The 16857-nt window shown below is 38.7% G+C and overlaps 1 long non-coding RNA gene and 1 other non-coding gene across 2 annotated transcripts in view; one reads left to right on the top strand and one right to left on the bottom strand.

Annotated features, from left to right (window-relative positions):
* The window catches only part of LOC137202265 (uncharacterized), a 359901-nt gene that overhangs the window by 16218 nt on the left and 326826 nt on the right, over nt 1-16857 (top strand). The window contains exon 2 of the long non-coding RNA XR_010932520.1: nt 9442-9516. This is a non-coding gene — a long non-coding RNA (uncharacterized lncRNA). The remainder of the gene's footprint in view (nt 1-9441; nt 9517-16857) is intronic.
* LOC137203089 (U6 spliceosomal RNA) lies at nt 195-301 on the bottom strand. Its single transcript, XR_010932917.1, has one exon. It is a non-coding gene; the product is annotated as a U6 spliceosomal RNA (small nuclear RNA).

The raw sequence follows: 16857 nt of genomic DNA, 5'->3' as shown, positions 1-16857 counted from the left end.
GTTTTTATTTCCATTTCTCTAGGAGTTGGGTCAAAAAGGATCTTGCTGTGATTTATGTCATAGAGTGTTCTGCCTATGTTTTCTCTAAGAGTTTTATAGTGTCTGGCCTTACATTTAGGTCTTTAATCCATTTTGAGTTTATTTTTGTGTATGGTGATAGGGAGTGTTCTAATTGCATTCTTTTACATGTAGCTAAAAATATGGAACACTTCACGAATTTGTGTGTCATCCTTGTTCAGGGGCCATGCTAATCTTCTCTGTATTGTTCCAATTTTAGGATATGTGCTGGTAAAGTGATCACTGGACTATTCTTTTAAAAATATGTGCACATATAACTTTGATATCATTTAATGATTTAATGCAATCTTGTATTTTATGCATTCCTGTAAACCACCTTAGATCCTTTCTGAGAACAAGGTGGAATATAAACAACTATGCAAAACCAAAAATCTTCTCCACGGAGAACAAGTAGCCTATGATTGTGGCTAAAATAGGAAACAATGGTTTATTCAGGAAAAATGTGTCAAGTACGGTAACGTAGAGAGGAAATGAGATATTCATACCAGTGATGACCTTATATTGATGACCTTATATATGTGGGATGAGAAGAGGAAATCTGGGAATAAGAAGACAGATGGAGAAGCTATATGAAGTTGTGGTAGTATAATATTCCTGAGAGAAGTCCATCTCACCAGGAGAGGAACTTTTCTCAGAGACTTTTCCCCTTGTAATTTATTTGCCAGAGATGAAAGACTGATGTGTTCTGCAAGAGGCAGAAACAATGAAGTTTGGGAAAACAAACCACAGGACAGGAATGGACTTTAAATTCATTTAGGGCAGTAGTTTCCAAACATTATTTTAGCCGTTGAAGTTTTTTTCTTTTTCCTCCTAATGGGATCTTACTCTGAACTCTGATGTAGTAAAACAGAAGCAAGCAGAACTTCTGAAGTTGAAGCAGGGAGATGGAAGGTCTGTGGCCAGCCTGGTCCCATGAACCTCGCTCTTGCCTTCAAGATGCTGAGAGCTCTGAGGAACATAAGCAGAAAGTAAACTAGGTGGCAGCTCACAAACATCCCTCACTTCCTAGAGCTTGGGGAGACGCTTATGGTCACACGTAAGGTCAATGGCAGAGCCAAGTCTTGACCTCAGTGTTCTTGACTGAGTCCGGTGTTCCTTCCGGCGTACATTAGCGCTGCCTGACACAGTTGGAGGGGCAGTCAGCTCCAAGAGACTCGAAAGTCTGCGAAGACTGGAATTAGGTTTACTTTGCTGTTGTAGAATGCTTGGCCTGCAGTAGGCCCTCAAGAAGTATTTGTTGAATAAATGAAATAGGTGACATATACAATGTCTTAAGTTGATTTACTCCTTGATGCTATTAGGGAGTGAAATGGAGCTGAAAGATGTGAGAGTCTCTTCTTCAGGAAGAGAGGTTAGTTCCTGGAAGATAAATCATTTACTATTTTCATCTCCGTGAGCCTAACATGATCCTTGCGCTGTTCCTTTCCAGTTTAGTACTCCTCAGCCAGAGTGTCTTCACTTGTTTAGGTTTAAGATCTTTTTGGTCTTCCTGTCTTTGAATAGCCCAGAATGCAGGCCATTTTTTAAACCAGCTCGTTCATAAGCTTTCGTTCTGTGGAGATTGACTTTAGTTATGGAGATAGATCTCGTTTCACAGATCTGGAAGTTGATGTGAAGGCATCCCCACAGTAGCATCTCAGAAGAATCTTTATTCAGTTTAAGCCAAGCCCTCTTCAGCTTTTATTTTGCAACAAAACAGAAGTGGCACCTGGGCATAACTCAACTGTGATCACTCACTGTAATTGCCTTTTAATGGCTTATCTTGAGAAGGGGACTTGTGCACAAAATCTGTGTGTTGGTGTCAGAGTTTCCATTTAGCTCAGGTTTACCTGAGATGGAAGCTAAGGGCAATTTATTTGGTGACTTCCACCTGTGTCTTAATAGGTGCCTCACCTTCTCAGGTGTCCTGGGCAATTGACCATAAGAATGAACATCAGGAGAAATGCACTGAGAGGAGAAAGGAAAGGGTGAGCAGCTATCAGCTTTTCAGATATCAGAGTTACAGGCGTTAGCTTAGCTTGGCTGCCAGCACATTCTCTAGGGCCCTGCAGTGTCCATGTTCACTTTGTTTTTCTTTGGAAGAATTAGCAAAGGTATTGGTTGACCTACCGGCTGCACCCTGTAGCTGAAACAGCCTGTTTAGGTCAGAGTAAAATGGTTAGTTATTCTTCCACCCTATTAGTTATTCCACTGCACTGAAGTTACCTTTCCAAAGAAGCAGCCTCAAAGATCATTTTATCCGCAGTGCCAAGGGGTGGACCAGAGAAGGCACTGCCAAGATTTGGAGTGGCTGGGGTTTACGGGCTGGTTTTTATGCAGGCAAATGGATCAGAGGGACTTTTAAAAAGTTGGCGTCAGGACTTTTTCTCTGTTTTTTTCTTTCTTCTGACAATAATGAATGAAGTGTGTTAAGACTCATTTTCAATTATGCAACAAGTCCGCATTCATTAGAAACCCAAGGCAGTGATCCCAGCTGTATTTCAGTGGCTTTGAAAATGCAGCTCCCTATCTGACCCAAGGTTGAGCAATTTCAGTGCGCAGCATCCATGCTGCTAGCTCAGGTATCCTGGGAGCAATTAAATGTTCGCATATTCAGGAAAGAAAGCTGAATCTTTCCCACTTGAATTTAGAGCGCTCAGGGCTTGTCATTTGTTTCTGGGATATGGACAAATGGGAAATACAAGAGTTCCAATCTCATCCTGTTGTTACAAGGGAAGGGGAGTGTTATGTAGCCAGGTGGATAGGACCCTTGGATGGGTCCTCCCAGTGACTGCTCCATATACGAAGACTGTGGTTTTGGGAATTCGTGTTCTTATGGCTAGGAACGTTCAGGGAGTCACTATAAATCTAGAGTTTCGGATACTGGGGAGGATAACAGTAGATAATAGTAGAATCCGCCTATATTCCGTAGTCTTAAACTGACATCGAGTATCAGATATACCCTGATTTAATAACATCTTTTTTTTGGAGGGAGTCGGGGACTGGAGAGAAGAAACAGAAACATACATGTTGATTAAAAAATATACTTCAATTTCAGAAACATCAAAATGTGAAAAATTTCATTTTAGCCTTGAGAAAATAAGTGTATTATGAAATCATGGGGAAATAATGTTACATTGGAACTGCATAATTAGACGCTAGATGAATTGGCTCTTTCTCTTCCAAGTGCCCAATGAATCTTTGATGGTTAAGGTGAGCTTAAAGGTTTTGTTGCTTCTTGAAGGATTGGAAAATTGGAATTAATAAATGTAATCACAACAATAATAATGACTACCACATGGAATAATGACTGTGTGCAAGACAGCCAGATGCTTTGTCTATACTGTTTCCAATTTTTTCTGTAATCTGGAGACATGGTTATTATTCACCCTATTTTACAGGTGAGGAAACTAAGGCTCAGGAAGTTTACATGACTTGGCAAAAGGTCACAGAACTGCTAGAGGGTTAGGATGTGATTGGAAATGTGCTCTGTTTGGTGCCCCCAAAGCCAAGTTCCTAGGGTAGAAAAAGATGAAATGTTTAAGCCTCGAACCAGAGAGCAGCAAAGTGGAAAGGGAGGACCTCTTTGTGACTTTGAAGAGGAGAGCGTGGTTCTTTTTCTTTTTTTAAATTTATTTATTTATTTTGGATGAGTTGGGTCTTTGTTGCTGCACATGGGCTTTCTCTAGTTGCGGCAAGCGGGGGGTACTCTTCGTTGCGTTGCTCAGTCTTCTCATTGTGGCGGCTTCTCTTGATGTGGAGCCTGGGCTCTAGGCGTGTGGGCTTCAGTAGTTGTGGCTCGCGGGCTCTAGAGCTCAGGCTCAGTAGTTGTGGTGCGTGGGCTTAGCTGCTCAGTGGCATGTGGGATCTTCTTGGACCAGGGCTCGAACCCGTGTCTCCTGCATTGACAGGCGGATTCTTTTTTTTTTTTTAGGATTCCTAATCATTTTTTATTCCAAATAAAAGATAAAGATTGAGATTTTTAACCCAATTTTTTTAACATCTTTATTGGAGTATAATTGCTTTACAATGGTGTGTTAGTTTCTGCTTTATAACAAAGTGAATCAGTTATACATATACATATATCCCCAATCTCCTCCCTCTTGCGTCTCCCTCCCACACTCCCAATCCCACCCCTCTAGGTGATCACAAAGCACCAAGGTGATCTCCCTGTGCTATGTGGCTGCTTCCCACTAGCTATCTATTTTACGTTTGGTAGTGTTTATATGTCCATGGCAGGCGGATTCTTAACCAGTGCACTACCAGGGAAGCCCGAGAGCACGGTTTTTGTCTTGGCCCCACGATAATAGCAGGTTTTATTATGTGGCAGGTTCAAGGCCAGGTACTTTGCACGCATTGTTTCGTTTAATTCTTACAATAGTCCTGAGAAGTTATTACTATTCCCATTATACAGACAAGGAAACTGAGGCCCAAAGTAGTCATTTAGTTGGTAAGTTTAAACGATTGTCTGACTTCAAGTCCTGTGCTCATGACCAGTAAATTATTTCGTGACAAATGGAATTATGTTTTTCCTGATAAGTTAGGACATCCCTTCTAAATTATCTCCCAGACACCTCCGTTTCGCCTTCAGCCCCTGCTCCAAGCCCCCTGTGGTTTACCTGACCGGTTTTGTCAAGCCCATGCTTTGTTTCTGAGCACACAAGAAGAAACCACAAGGTGTCAGTATAACATTACACAGTTCCAACATGGGGGAAAGGGTTGTGCATCTTCCCAACTGCATTAACCAGGTCAGACAGACACGCCATTGTCAGCAAGACTGGCCTTCATAGTTCATCCTTTTCTACATGCAAACACATGGAATTAATTCCCCACTAGCTGATCCTAAGGGCAAGGATCCCAGAGACCTCAGCTTAGTGACAGTGGGGTAGCAGGAATAAATGCTCCACCAAGACCTCGAAAAACCAGGAAAGGCTATTTTTAAATTTTTATTTAAAAAATATTTTGCATCCTGACCCTCCACTCCCCCTCCCTATTTAGTTTTTATGGAATTTATATTTCAAAAGTACAGAAGTGTGGAAAGAGCAAGGAGAATAGGAGAAAGGCAGAGAGCCAGGCTTTGTTGTCGAAGGACAAGGACTCAGAGCTCCTAGGTTTCTTTCTAGGTGATTTTGACCTCGATATCCAATACCCTTGGACTCGTTTCCTCATGCATGAAGTGGGAGGATAGTGTCTGCCTTGCAGATTGTTGGGAATGTTAAATAAGGCTAAGTCATGAAATATGTTTAGGTGCTTAATCATGGAAAATATGTTCTTTCTTCAAATGTTTGTTTCCTTAGCGTAGAGACTTATGGCAACTAAGAGAAAGACCAAGATTCATATTAAAGAAGGGAAGAGGATGACGTAGCTGGGGTAGAAATCAATACACAGTGTATGAACAAAGAGAATTCATGTTGAGCTAATAACAAAAAATATTTACCAGGCTGACAGAACAAAAGGAATTCTGTTTGCTTCTCTCTGTACCACTTTGTAGTTTGTCATAATATAGTGGCAACAAGAAATTACCATGTTTTTCAAGAGGAGTGGGAAGATATGCATATAGAAATATGTTTGATTTCTAAAGGTTCTTAGGCACCAGTTAAGTTTTATAGATGCGTATCTCAGATCATTCTTCATACGTGCCAGGGTTATCTGAATATAGACCAGGGTCAGGAGCGTTGAGCTCTGTTTCACACCCAGCTCTGTTCTTTACTGGCTTTATGATTTAGGGCCAGTTGCTTAACCTCAAAATTATAGTAGCTCCTACTTTAAAGGGTGATATAAGGATTATATAAGGTAATGCATGTAAAGTGCTCAACACATAGTAAGCCTTAGATAAATGCTGATCATTATTATTGATAACTTTGCACAGTTACATAATAATAGCGATTTTCATGGGCCAGGAATTCAGTCACAGCTGGGAATCTGGTAATATCTGAAATTGCTTAGCAAACAATAAAGAGAACAAAAACCTAGGCTCCTCCTTGCAGATCCCTGCTGAAAGACTTCCTTATATCCTTTTATATTCTTTTAGGGTACTTGCAGCAGTGCAAGGATGTGGTGTCTTCTCAGGCCAAATTGACTTCCCTTTGCACTTAAATTGCATTCTTGGGGACCAGTTGGGAACCCACTAATGCTTTGAACTGCAGACTCCAGCAAGCCAGTAGAGTCAGAGGAATCTCTGGTTTCCAATGATTCACAGAACAGATGTTGCCACAAATAACAGCACTTTCGACCATAATTTCAATCCCTTTAATTCCCATTCCTCACCTTTTACAGAGATGCTTCCATTTGAAATCAAGCACTTTTATGTTCAGTAATCAAAAATCTCCCATCAAATAAAAGCCTGGGAACATATGGCTTCAAGATGAATTCTGTCAAACATTTAAAGAATTAATTCCAATCATCCTCAAACTATTCTAAAAACTTGAAGAGGAAGGAACATTTCCAAATTAATTTTACGAGGCCAGCATTTCCGAAGTACTAAAGCCAGACGAGGACGCTATAAGAAAAGAAAAGAAAACAGGCCAATATCCCTGAGTAACATAGATGCAGAAATTCTCAACGAAATACCAGCAAACTGGATTCAAGAACATATTAAAAGGATCAGTCACCACGATCAATGGGAGTTCATCCCTGGGATGCAAGGATGGTACAACATATACAAATCAATAAATCTGACACATCACATTAACAGAATGAAGGATAAAAATTGCATGCCCATTTCAAAAGGTACAGAAAAGCATTTGACAAAATCTAACACCCTTTAATGATTAACAGCTATCAGCAAATTAGGTATAGAAGAACTGTTTCTCAATATAATAAAGGTCCTATATGACAGGCCCACAGCTAACATCATACTCAGTGGTGAAAAGTTAAAAACCTTCCCTCTAAGATCAGGAACAAAACAGGAATGCTCACTCTCACCATTTCTACTTAACGTAGTACTGGAAGTCCTAGCCATAGCAATTAGGCAAAGGAAAGAACTAAAAGGCACCCAAATTACAAGGAAGAAGTAAAAGTATCTCTGTTTGCAGATGACATACCCTTATATATAGAAAATCCTAAAAACTCCACTAAAAAAACTATTAGAACTAATAAATGAATTCAGTAAAGTTGCAGGATACAAAATCAACATAATCAGTTGTGTTTCTATATACTAAAAAAGGACTGTCTAAAAGAGATACTAAGAAAATAATCTCATTTACAACAGCATCAAAAACAATAAAATACTTCAGAATAAATTTAACCAAGGAGATGAGAGACCTGTCCACTGAAAATATAAGACATTGATGAAAGAGATTGAAAAATATACAAATAAATGGAAATCTATCATATGTTCTTAGATTTGAAGTATTAATATTGAGAAAATGTCCATATTACCCCAAATGATCTACATGTTCAATGCAATTCCTATCAAGACACCAATGGCACTTTTCACAGAAATAGAAAGCACTATCTTAAATTTGTATGGAACCACAAAAGACCCTGAATAGCCAAAGCAATCCTGACAAAGATGAACAAAGCTGGAGGCATCACACTTCTTGATTTCAAGCTATATTACAAAGCTATAGTAATGAAAACAGTATGGTACTGGCATAAAAAGAAGCACATAGACCATTGGAACAGAATAGAGTACCCAGGCATAAACACATGCATATATGGTCAACTAATTTTTGACAATGGCAACAAGAAGGCACGATGGGGATAGGATAGTCTCTTCAATAGTGTTGGGAATTAAAAAATGGGCAAAGAATCTGAATAGACATTTTTCCAAAGAAGACATGCAAATGGCCAATAGGTATGTGAAAAAGTGCTCAACATCACTAATCATCAAGGAAATGCAAATCAAACCCTTAATGAGATATCACTTCATAGACGTTAGGATGTCTATTATCAAAAAGATAAGAGAGAACAAATGTTGTTGGCAAGGATATGGAAAAAAGGGAACCCTCCTACACAGTTGATGGAAATGTAAATTGGTACAGCCATTATGGAAAACAGTATGGTGGTTCCTCAAAAAATTAAAAAGTGAACTATCAGATGATCTAGCAATCCAACTCCTGGATATATTTCTAAAGAAATTGAAATCGGTATCTTGAGAGAGATCTGCACATCCATGTGTATCGCAGCATTATTCACAGTAGCTAAGATATGGAAAATACCTGAGTGTCCGTCAATGGATGAATGGATTAAAAAAAAAATGTGAAACATATATATACAATGAAATATTATCCGGCCATAAAAAAGAAGGAAATCCTGCCATTTGTGACAATATGGATGAAACTGGAGGGCATTTTGCTAAGTGAAATAAGCCAGACACAGAAAGACAAATAGTGTATGATATCACTTATATGTGGAATGTAAAAAAGTCACCTTCCTAGAAATAGTAGAATGCTGGTTTCCATGGGCTGGGGGTGGGGGGAGGAGAAATGGGGTGATACAGGTCAAAAGGAACACATTTTCAGTTACAAGAAGAATGAGTTCTGCAGCCTTAATGTGTAGCATGGTGACTATAGTTAATAATACATTAGGTGTTGTGTACTTGAAAGTTGCCGAGAGTAGATCTTAGCATTCTCACAACAACAACAAAAAAGGAGTTTATGTGAAGTGATGGATGTGTTAATTATCTTGACCTTGTTAATCATTCCACAATGTATACGTATATCAAATCGTCATGTTATACACTTTAAATATACACAATTATATTGGTCAATTATTCCTCAGTAAAGTTAAAAATGAAACAAAAAATCCCCAACACTATTACGTTCTCCTTCCGACCATCCTCAGGGAGTTGAGCATTTCTACAGAAATATCAGTTATGTGGATTAGGTGTTTTCAAAGTATGGTCCCTAGACCAGCAGCATCAACATCATCTGGGAGCTTGTCAGAAATGCAAATTCTTGGGCTCCATCCAGCCTATTAATTCAGAAACTCTGAGGTGGTAGGGCCCAGCAATTTGTGTTTTAACAAGCCCTCCACATGATTCTGATGCTTGCTCAAGTTTGAAAATTCCTTACTTGAGCCTCCAAAATAGGTCAGCCCTCTACCATGGAGATGCTTTGGTGCTTGTTTCCAAGCACCTGGCTGTTGAGGTTAGATGCATGATGTTTTTCTTGATGGTCTTATCTTTATTTTATCATATTATCTCTTATTTTTCCTGTAGAGAAACCAACAGGATTTGGAATCCTAATGACCAAATCCAGCTGTCTTACTCAGCCTGCATATGCATAAATATATTTGACTTATTTCCCTCTATTACTCATTATTGCAAACTGCAAGGTTGAAAATTTTAACTGAATTTGCCCTTTTAAAAAATTCACAGTAACAGACTATTTCATTCCCTAATGATTCTTTTCTTTTGTGTGTGTGCTTTTTTCTCTTCAGGAAACAAAACAGTGTATCTTTGTCATCTTTAATCCTGAGGCTGAAAATTGAGAACTGGTTGTGGATTTTGCATGGGTATGTATATGACAGCACTTACGATTGCTTCAAGTATTGTGATACTAATAACACCAGTGCCAAAACTAATATATTAAATAAGGCTAATACACCCATATAATTTACAAAGTACTGTTACGTGTATTTTCCTATTTAATGCTTACTTTGCTGTAGGTACTATTTTTACTTTAAAAATGGGAGAAACTGAGCTTCGGGGGTTACACTTTCATCATTGAATATCATATGATTTTTTGAGGAGAGCACCATATGATTTTTAAAAATTTTTGTTGGAGTATAGTTGGTCTACAATGCTGTGCCAGTTTCAGGTGTACAGCAGAGTGAACCAGCCATACATTTTAAACATTTTATTTCTCTTGGAATAACAATAACAACTAAAGCATACTGGGTTCTATTCAACATCTATGTGCCAGGTACTGTGATAGGTTATGTTCTATTTTATTTGACCCATGAAACAGCCCAGTGAGGTAGTAGATATTCCTGTTCCCATTGTACAAGTGGGAAAACAGTCTTGCAAAGGTTAAATAACTTGCCTATATCATATATATTCTTTTTTTTAAACATCTTTATTGGAGTATCATTGCTTTACGATGGTGTGTTAGATTCTGCTTTATAACAAAGTGAATCAGCTATACATATACATATATCCCCATATCTCCTCCCTCTTGCATCTCCCTCCCACCCTCCCTATCCCACCCCTCTAGGTGGTCACAAAGCACCGAGCTGATCTTCCGGTGCTATGCGGCTGCTTCCCACTAGCTTTCTGTTTTACATTTGGTAGTATGTATTAGTCCATGCCACTGTCTCACTTCGTCCCAGCTTACCCCTCCCGCTCCCTGTGTCCTCAGGTCCATTCTCTACATCTGCGTCTTTATTCCTCTCCTGCCCATAGGTTCTTCATAAGAAGAAGATGCTTTTTTTTTTTTTTTTAGATTCCATATATATGTGTTAGCATGCGATATTCGTTTTTCTCTTTCTGACTTACTTCACTCTGTATGACAGACTCTAGGTCCATCCACCTCACTACAAATAACTCAATTTGGTTTCTTTTTATGGTTGAGTAATTTTCCATTGTATGTATGAGCCACATCTTCTTTATCCATCCATCTATTGATGAACACTTAGGTTACTTCCATGTCCTGGCTATTGTAAATAGAGCTGCAGTGAACGTTGTGGTACATGACTCTTTTTGAATTATGGTTTTCTCAGGGTATATGCCTGATAGTGGGATTGCTGTGTCGTATGGTAGTTCTATGTTTAGCTTTTTAAGGAACCTCCATACTGTGCTCCATAGTGACTGTATCAATTTACATTCCCACCAACAGTGCAAGAGGGTTCCCTTTTCTCCACATCCTCTCCAGCATTTATTGTTTGTAGATTTTTTGATGATGGCCATTCTGACTGGTGTGAGGTGATACCACATTGTAGTTTTGATTTGCATTTCTCTAATGATTAGTGAAGTTGAGCATTTTCTCATGTGTTTGTTGGCAATCTGTATATCTTCTTTGGAGAAATGTCTGTTTAGGTGTTCTGCCCATTTTAGGATTGGGTTGTTTGTTTTTTGATATTGAGCTGCATAAGCTGCTTGTCAATTTTGCAGATGAATCCTTTGTCAGTTGCTTCATTTGCAAATATTTTCTCCCATTCTGAGGGTTGTCTTTTCATCTTGTTTGTGTTTTCCTTTGCTGTGCAGAAGCTTTTAAGTTTCATTAGTTGCCGTTTGTTTATTTTTGTTTTTATTTCCATTTCTCTAGGAGGTGGGTCTAAAGGATCTTGCTGTGATTTATGTCATACGGTGTTCTGCCTACATTTTCCTCTAAGAGTTTTATAGTGTCTGGCTTACATTTAGGTCTTTAATACATTTTTAGTTTATTTTTGTGTATAGTGTTAGGGAATGTTCTAATTTCATTGTTTTACATGCAACTCTCCAGTTTTCCCAGCACCACTTATTGAAGAGGCTGTCTTTTCTCCATTGTATATTCTTGCCTCCTTTATCAAAGATAAGGGGACCATAAGTACATGGGTTTATCTCTGGGATTTCTATCCTGTTCCATTGATCTATCTTTCTGTTTTTGTGCCAGTACCATACTGTCTTGATTACTGTAGCTGTGTAGTATAGTCTGAAGTCAGGGAGTCTGATTCCTCCAGCTCTGTTTTTCTTTCTCAAGATTGCTTTGGCTATTTGGGGTCTTTTGTGTTTCCATACAAGTTGTGAAATTTTTTGTTCTAACTCTGTGAAAAATCCCATTTGTAGTTTGATAAGGATTGCATTGAATCTGTAGATTGCTTTGAGTAGTATAGTCATTTTCACAGTGTTGATTCTTCCAATCCAAGAACATGGTATATTTCTCCATCTGTTTGTATCATCTAATTTCTTTCATCAGTGTCTTATAGGTTTCTGCATAAAAGTCTTTTGTCTCCTTAGTTAGGTTTATTCCTGGGTATTTTATTCTTTTTGTTGCAGGGGTAAATGGGCGTGTTTTCTTAATTTCTCTTTCAGATTTTTCATCATTCGTGTATAAGAATGCAAGAGATTTCTGTGGATTAATTTTGTATCCTGCTACTTTACCAAATTCATTGATTAGCTCTAGTAGTTTTCTGGTGGCATCTTTAGGATTCTCTATGTATAGTATCATGTCATCTGCAAACAGTGACAGTTTTACTCCTTCTTTTCCGATTTGGATTCCTTTTATTTCTTTCTCTTCTCTGATTGCTGTGGCTGAAACTTCCAAAATATGTTGAACAATAGTGATGAGAATGGGCAATCTTCTCTTGTTCCTGATCTTAGAGGAAATGCTTTCAGTTTTTCACCACTGAGAACAATGTTGGCTGTGGGTTTGTCATATATGGCCTTTATTATGCTGAGGTAAGTTCCCTCTATGCCTACTTTCTGGAGGGTTTTTATCATAAATGGGTGTTGACTTTTATCGAAAGCTTTTTCTGCATGTATTGAAATGATTATATGGTTTTTATCCTTCAATTTGTTAATATGGTTTATCACATTGACTGATGTGCGTGTACTGAAGAACCTTTGCATTCCTGGGATAACCCCACTTGATCATGGTGTATTATCCCTTTAATGTGCTGTTGGATTCTGTTTGCTAGTATTTTGTTGAGGATTTTTGCATCTATGTTCATCAGTGATATTGGCCTGTAGTTTCCTTTTTTTTGTGGCATCTTTGTCTGGTTTTGGTATCCGGGTGATGGTGGCCTCATAGAATGAGTTTGGCCTTGTTATATATTTTGGAAGAGTTTGAAAAGGATAGGTGTTAGCTCTTCTCTAAATGGTTGATAGAATTCGCCTGTGAAGCCATCTGGTCCTGGGCTTTTGTTTGTTGGAAGATTTTAAATCACAGTTTCAATTTCAGTGCTCTGTGATTGTTCTGTTTGTATTTTCTATTTCTACCTGGTTCAGTCTTGGAAAGTTGTGCTTTTCTAAGAATTTGTCCATTTCTTCCAGATTGTCCATTTTATTGGCATATAGTTTCTTGTACTGATCTCTCATGATCCTTTGTGTTTCTGTAGTGTCAGTTGTTACTTCTCTGTTTTCATTTCTAATTCTATTGATTTGAGTCTTTTCCCTTTTTTTCTTGATGAGTCTGGCTAATGGTTGATCAATTTTGTTTATCTTCTTAAAGAACCAACTTTTAGTTTTATTGATATTTGCTATTGTTTTCTTTATTTGTGTTTCATTTATTTCTGCTCTGATCTTTATGATTTCTTTCCTTCTCCTAACTTTGGTGTTTTTTTGTTCTTCTTTCTCTAATTGCTTTAGGTTTAAGGTTAGGTTGTTTATTTGAGATTTTTCTTGTTTCTTGAGGTAGGATTGTATTGCTATATACTTCCCTCTTAGAACTGCTTTTGCTGCATCCCATAGGTTTCGGGTCATCCTGTTTTCTTTGTCATTTGTTTCTAGGTGGTTTTAAATTTCCTCTTTAATAGATTCTTCAGTGATCTCTGGTTTTTTAGTAGTGTATTGTTTACCCTCCATGTGTTTGTATTTTTTACAGTTTTTTTCCTGTAATTGATATCGTCTTACAGTGTTTTGTTCCAAAAAGATACTTGATATGATTTCAGTTTTCTTAAATTTACCAAGACTTGATTTGTGACCCAGTGTATGATGTATCCTGGAGAATGTCCCATGAGCACTTAAGAAGAAAGTGTTTTCTGTTGCTTTTGGATGGAACATCCTATAAATATCAATTAAGTCCATTTTGCTTAATGTATCATTTAAAGCTTTTGTTTCCTCATTTATTTTCATTTTGGATGATTTGTCCATTGGTGAAATTGAGGTGTAAAAGTTCCCTACTATGATTGTGTTACTGTCAATTTCCCCTTTTATGTCTGTTAGCATTTGCCTTATGTGTTGAGGTGCTCCTATGTTGGGTGCATAAATATTTACAATTGTTATATCTTCTTCTTGGATTGATCCCTTGATCATTATGTAGTGTCCTTCTTTGTCTCTTCTAATAGTCTTTATTTTAAAGTCTATTTTGTCTGATATGAGAATTGCTACTACAGCTTTCTTTTGATTTCCATTTGCATGGAATATCTTTTTCCATCCCCGCACTTTCAGTCTGTATGTGTCCCTAGATCTGAAGTGGGTCTCTTGTTGGCAGCATATATACAGGTCTTGTTTTTGTATCTGTTCAGCCAGTGTATGTCTTTTGGTTGGAGCATTTAATCTATTTACATTTAAGGTAATTATCGATATGTATGTTTCTATTACCATTTTCTTAATTGTTTTGGATTTGTTATTGTAGGTCTTTTCCTTCTCTTGTGTTCCTGCCTAGAGAAGTTCCTTTAGCATTTGTTGTAAAGTTGGTTTGGTGGTGCTGAATTCTCTTAACTTTTGCTTGTCTGCAAAGGTTTTGATTTTTCCGTTGAATCTGAATGAGATTGTTGCTGGGTAGAGTAATCTTGGTTGTAGGTTTTTCCCTTTCATCACTTTAAATATGTCCTGCCACTCCCTTCTGGCTTGCAGAGTTTCTGCTGAAAGATCAGCTATTAACTTTATGTGGATTCCATTGTATGTTATTTTTTGCTTTCCCCTTGCTGCTTTTATTATTTTTTCTTTGTATTTAATTTTTGATAGTTTGATTAATATGTGTCTTGGCATGTTTCTCCTTGGATTTATCCTGTATGGGACTCTGCGCTTCCTGGACTTGATTCACTCTTTCCCATATTCGGGAAGTTTTCAACTATAGTCTCTTCAAATATTTTCTAAGTCCCTTTCTTTTTCTTCTGGGACCCCTATAATTTGAATGTTGGTGCATTTAATGGTGTCCCAGAGGTCTCTGAGACTGTCCTCAATTCTCTTCATTCTTTATTCTGTTCTGTGGTAGTTATTTCCACTATTTTATCTTCCAGGTCACTTATCCTTTCTTCTGCCTCAGTTATTCTGCTATTGATTCTTTCTAGAGAATTTTCATTTATTGTGCTGTTCATCAATGTTTGCTTTGTAGTTCTCCTTGGTCCATGTTAAACGTTTATTGTATTTTCTCCATTCTGTTTCCAAGACTTTGGATCATTTTTACTATCATTACTCTGATTTCTTTTTCAGGTAGACTGCCTATTTCTTCTTCATTTGTTTGGTCTGGTGGGTTTTTACTTTGTTCCTTCATCTGCTGTGTATTTCTCTGTCTTCTCATTTTGCTTAACTTACTGTGTTTGGGGTCTCCTTTACGCAGGCTGTAGGTTCCTAATCCCTGTTGTTTTTGGTGTCTGCCTCCAGTGGGTAAGGTTGGCTTAGTGGGTTTTGTAGGCTTCCTTGTGGAGGGGACTGGTTCCTGTGTCCTGATGTATGAGGCTGGATTTTGTCATTCTGGTGGGCTGGACCCTGTCCAGTGGTGTGTTTTGTGTTGTCTGTGAACTTACTATGATTTTAGGCAGCCTCTTTGTTAATGGGTTGTGTTGTGTTTCTATCTTGCTAGTTATTTGGCATGGGATGTCCAGCACTGAATCTTGCTAGTCGTTAAGTGGAGCTGGGTCTTAGCGTTGAGATGGAGATCTCTGGGAGAGCTCTCGCCAGTTGATATTACAAGGGACTGGGAGGTCTCTGGTGGACCAATGCCCTGAACTCGTCTCTCCCACCTCAGAGGCTCAGGCCTGACATCTGGCCGGAGCACCAAGACCCTGTCAGCCACACGGCTGGGTCATCCTAGAGAAGATGGACTAAAGCTGGGAGAAAGCTAGAGGATGGGAGACCTGTCAGAAGGCTTGTTTGATGAAATGAGGCAAAGGATGGTGACATTCTGTACCCAAGCTCTACTCGCGAAGGGAAGGGAGTACCTCAGGAAGCCGAGTGCGCGCTTCCATGGCTGAGGCGCACACAGGCACGGATTTTCCTCTAGGTCTTAATGGGTCACATAATGATGAGGGAGTTCTTATTAAAACGTACATAGATACAGACACAGACACACACACAAATGCCTAAACAACCATAAAAACTTTCCTAAGCTCAAGCATTAATATTTCATAGAATGTTCAAATGAAGGAGGGCACTTTTGACAGCCTATTCCAGAAGGTACTTGTATATTAATTTTGCAAATTTAAACATGTCATGTGAAAATAATTTAGACAGAAAAAACCCCAAAATCCTCTCTAACATTTAAAAAGACCTCTTAGTGAGCTTTGACAGGCATAACTGAGGTTGAAGAAGTTGCACACTTGTGATTGAACGGGTCATCATCAATGAGTTTCTCTGGGCCTACAGTTTCCAGTCAAGGGCAGTTGGCCTGCCCATGGCCATCTGCTGAGGATCAGTCATAGATATACACAGTTATAATAGCTGACACTTATGGAGTCCTTCCTAGGCATTAAATATAGTGCTAAGTTTTTTTCATGTGTTATTTAATTTAATCCTCAGAACAACCCAAGGAGATAGATGTTATAATCACCCTCCTTTTATAGAGGATGCCTTAAGGAATTTGCCCAAAGTCCCACAGCTGGTAAATGGCATAGCTGGATGTGAACCCAGACGTCAGGTCAGAGCTTGCCCTCATATTCTGTGCCATGTTACTCTCCATGCTGCTTTTTCCCCTCAGCTACAGCTTGCTGGGAAAGCATTGATTGCCTGAAGCAAGGGTAGCAAATCCATAGCCTGGTGAGCAGTCAGCGGTGGGGCCCGGTAGAAACAGCTGTGTCAGAATTGGAACAGGGGTTGTTCACTAGGCCAGTCAGGTTTCTTCTTGTGAATACGGACTGAGGAATATAGTAGAGTATTCTAGAAGGAAGGGGCCGACACCAAAAACAACTATGGAGAGAACTCATATAACTGAGGCCATAAGGCCTAGAGGTCTAGAGAAGTTGTGAATGGACCAAAGCAGTGATCAGGCAAAGGTA

This window comes from Pseudorca crassidens, chromosome 11 (assembly GCF_039906515.1).
Source record: "Pseudorca crassidens isolate mPseCra1 chromosome 11, mPseCra1.hap1, whole genome shotgun sequence".
Lineage (NCBI taxonomy): Eukaryota > Metazoa > Chordata > Mammalia > Artiodactyla > Delphinidae > Pseudorca > Pseudorca crassidens.
Note: the sequence above shows the minus strand (reverse complement) of the source record. Positions and strands in the feature narration are given on the sequence as shown.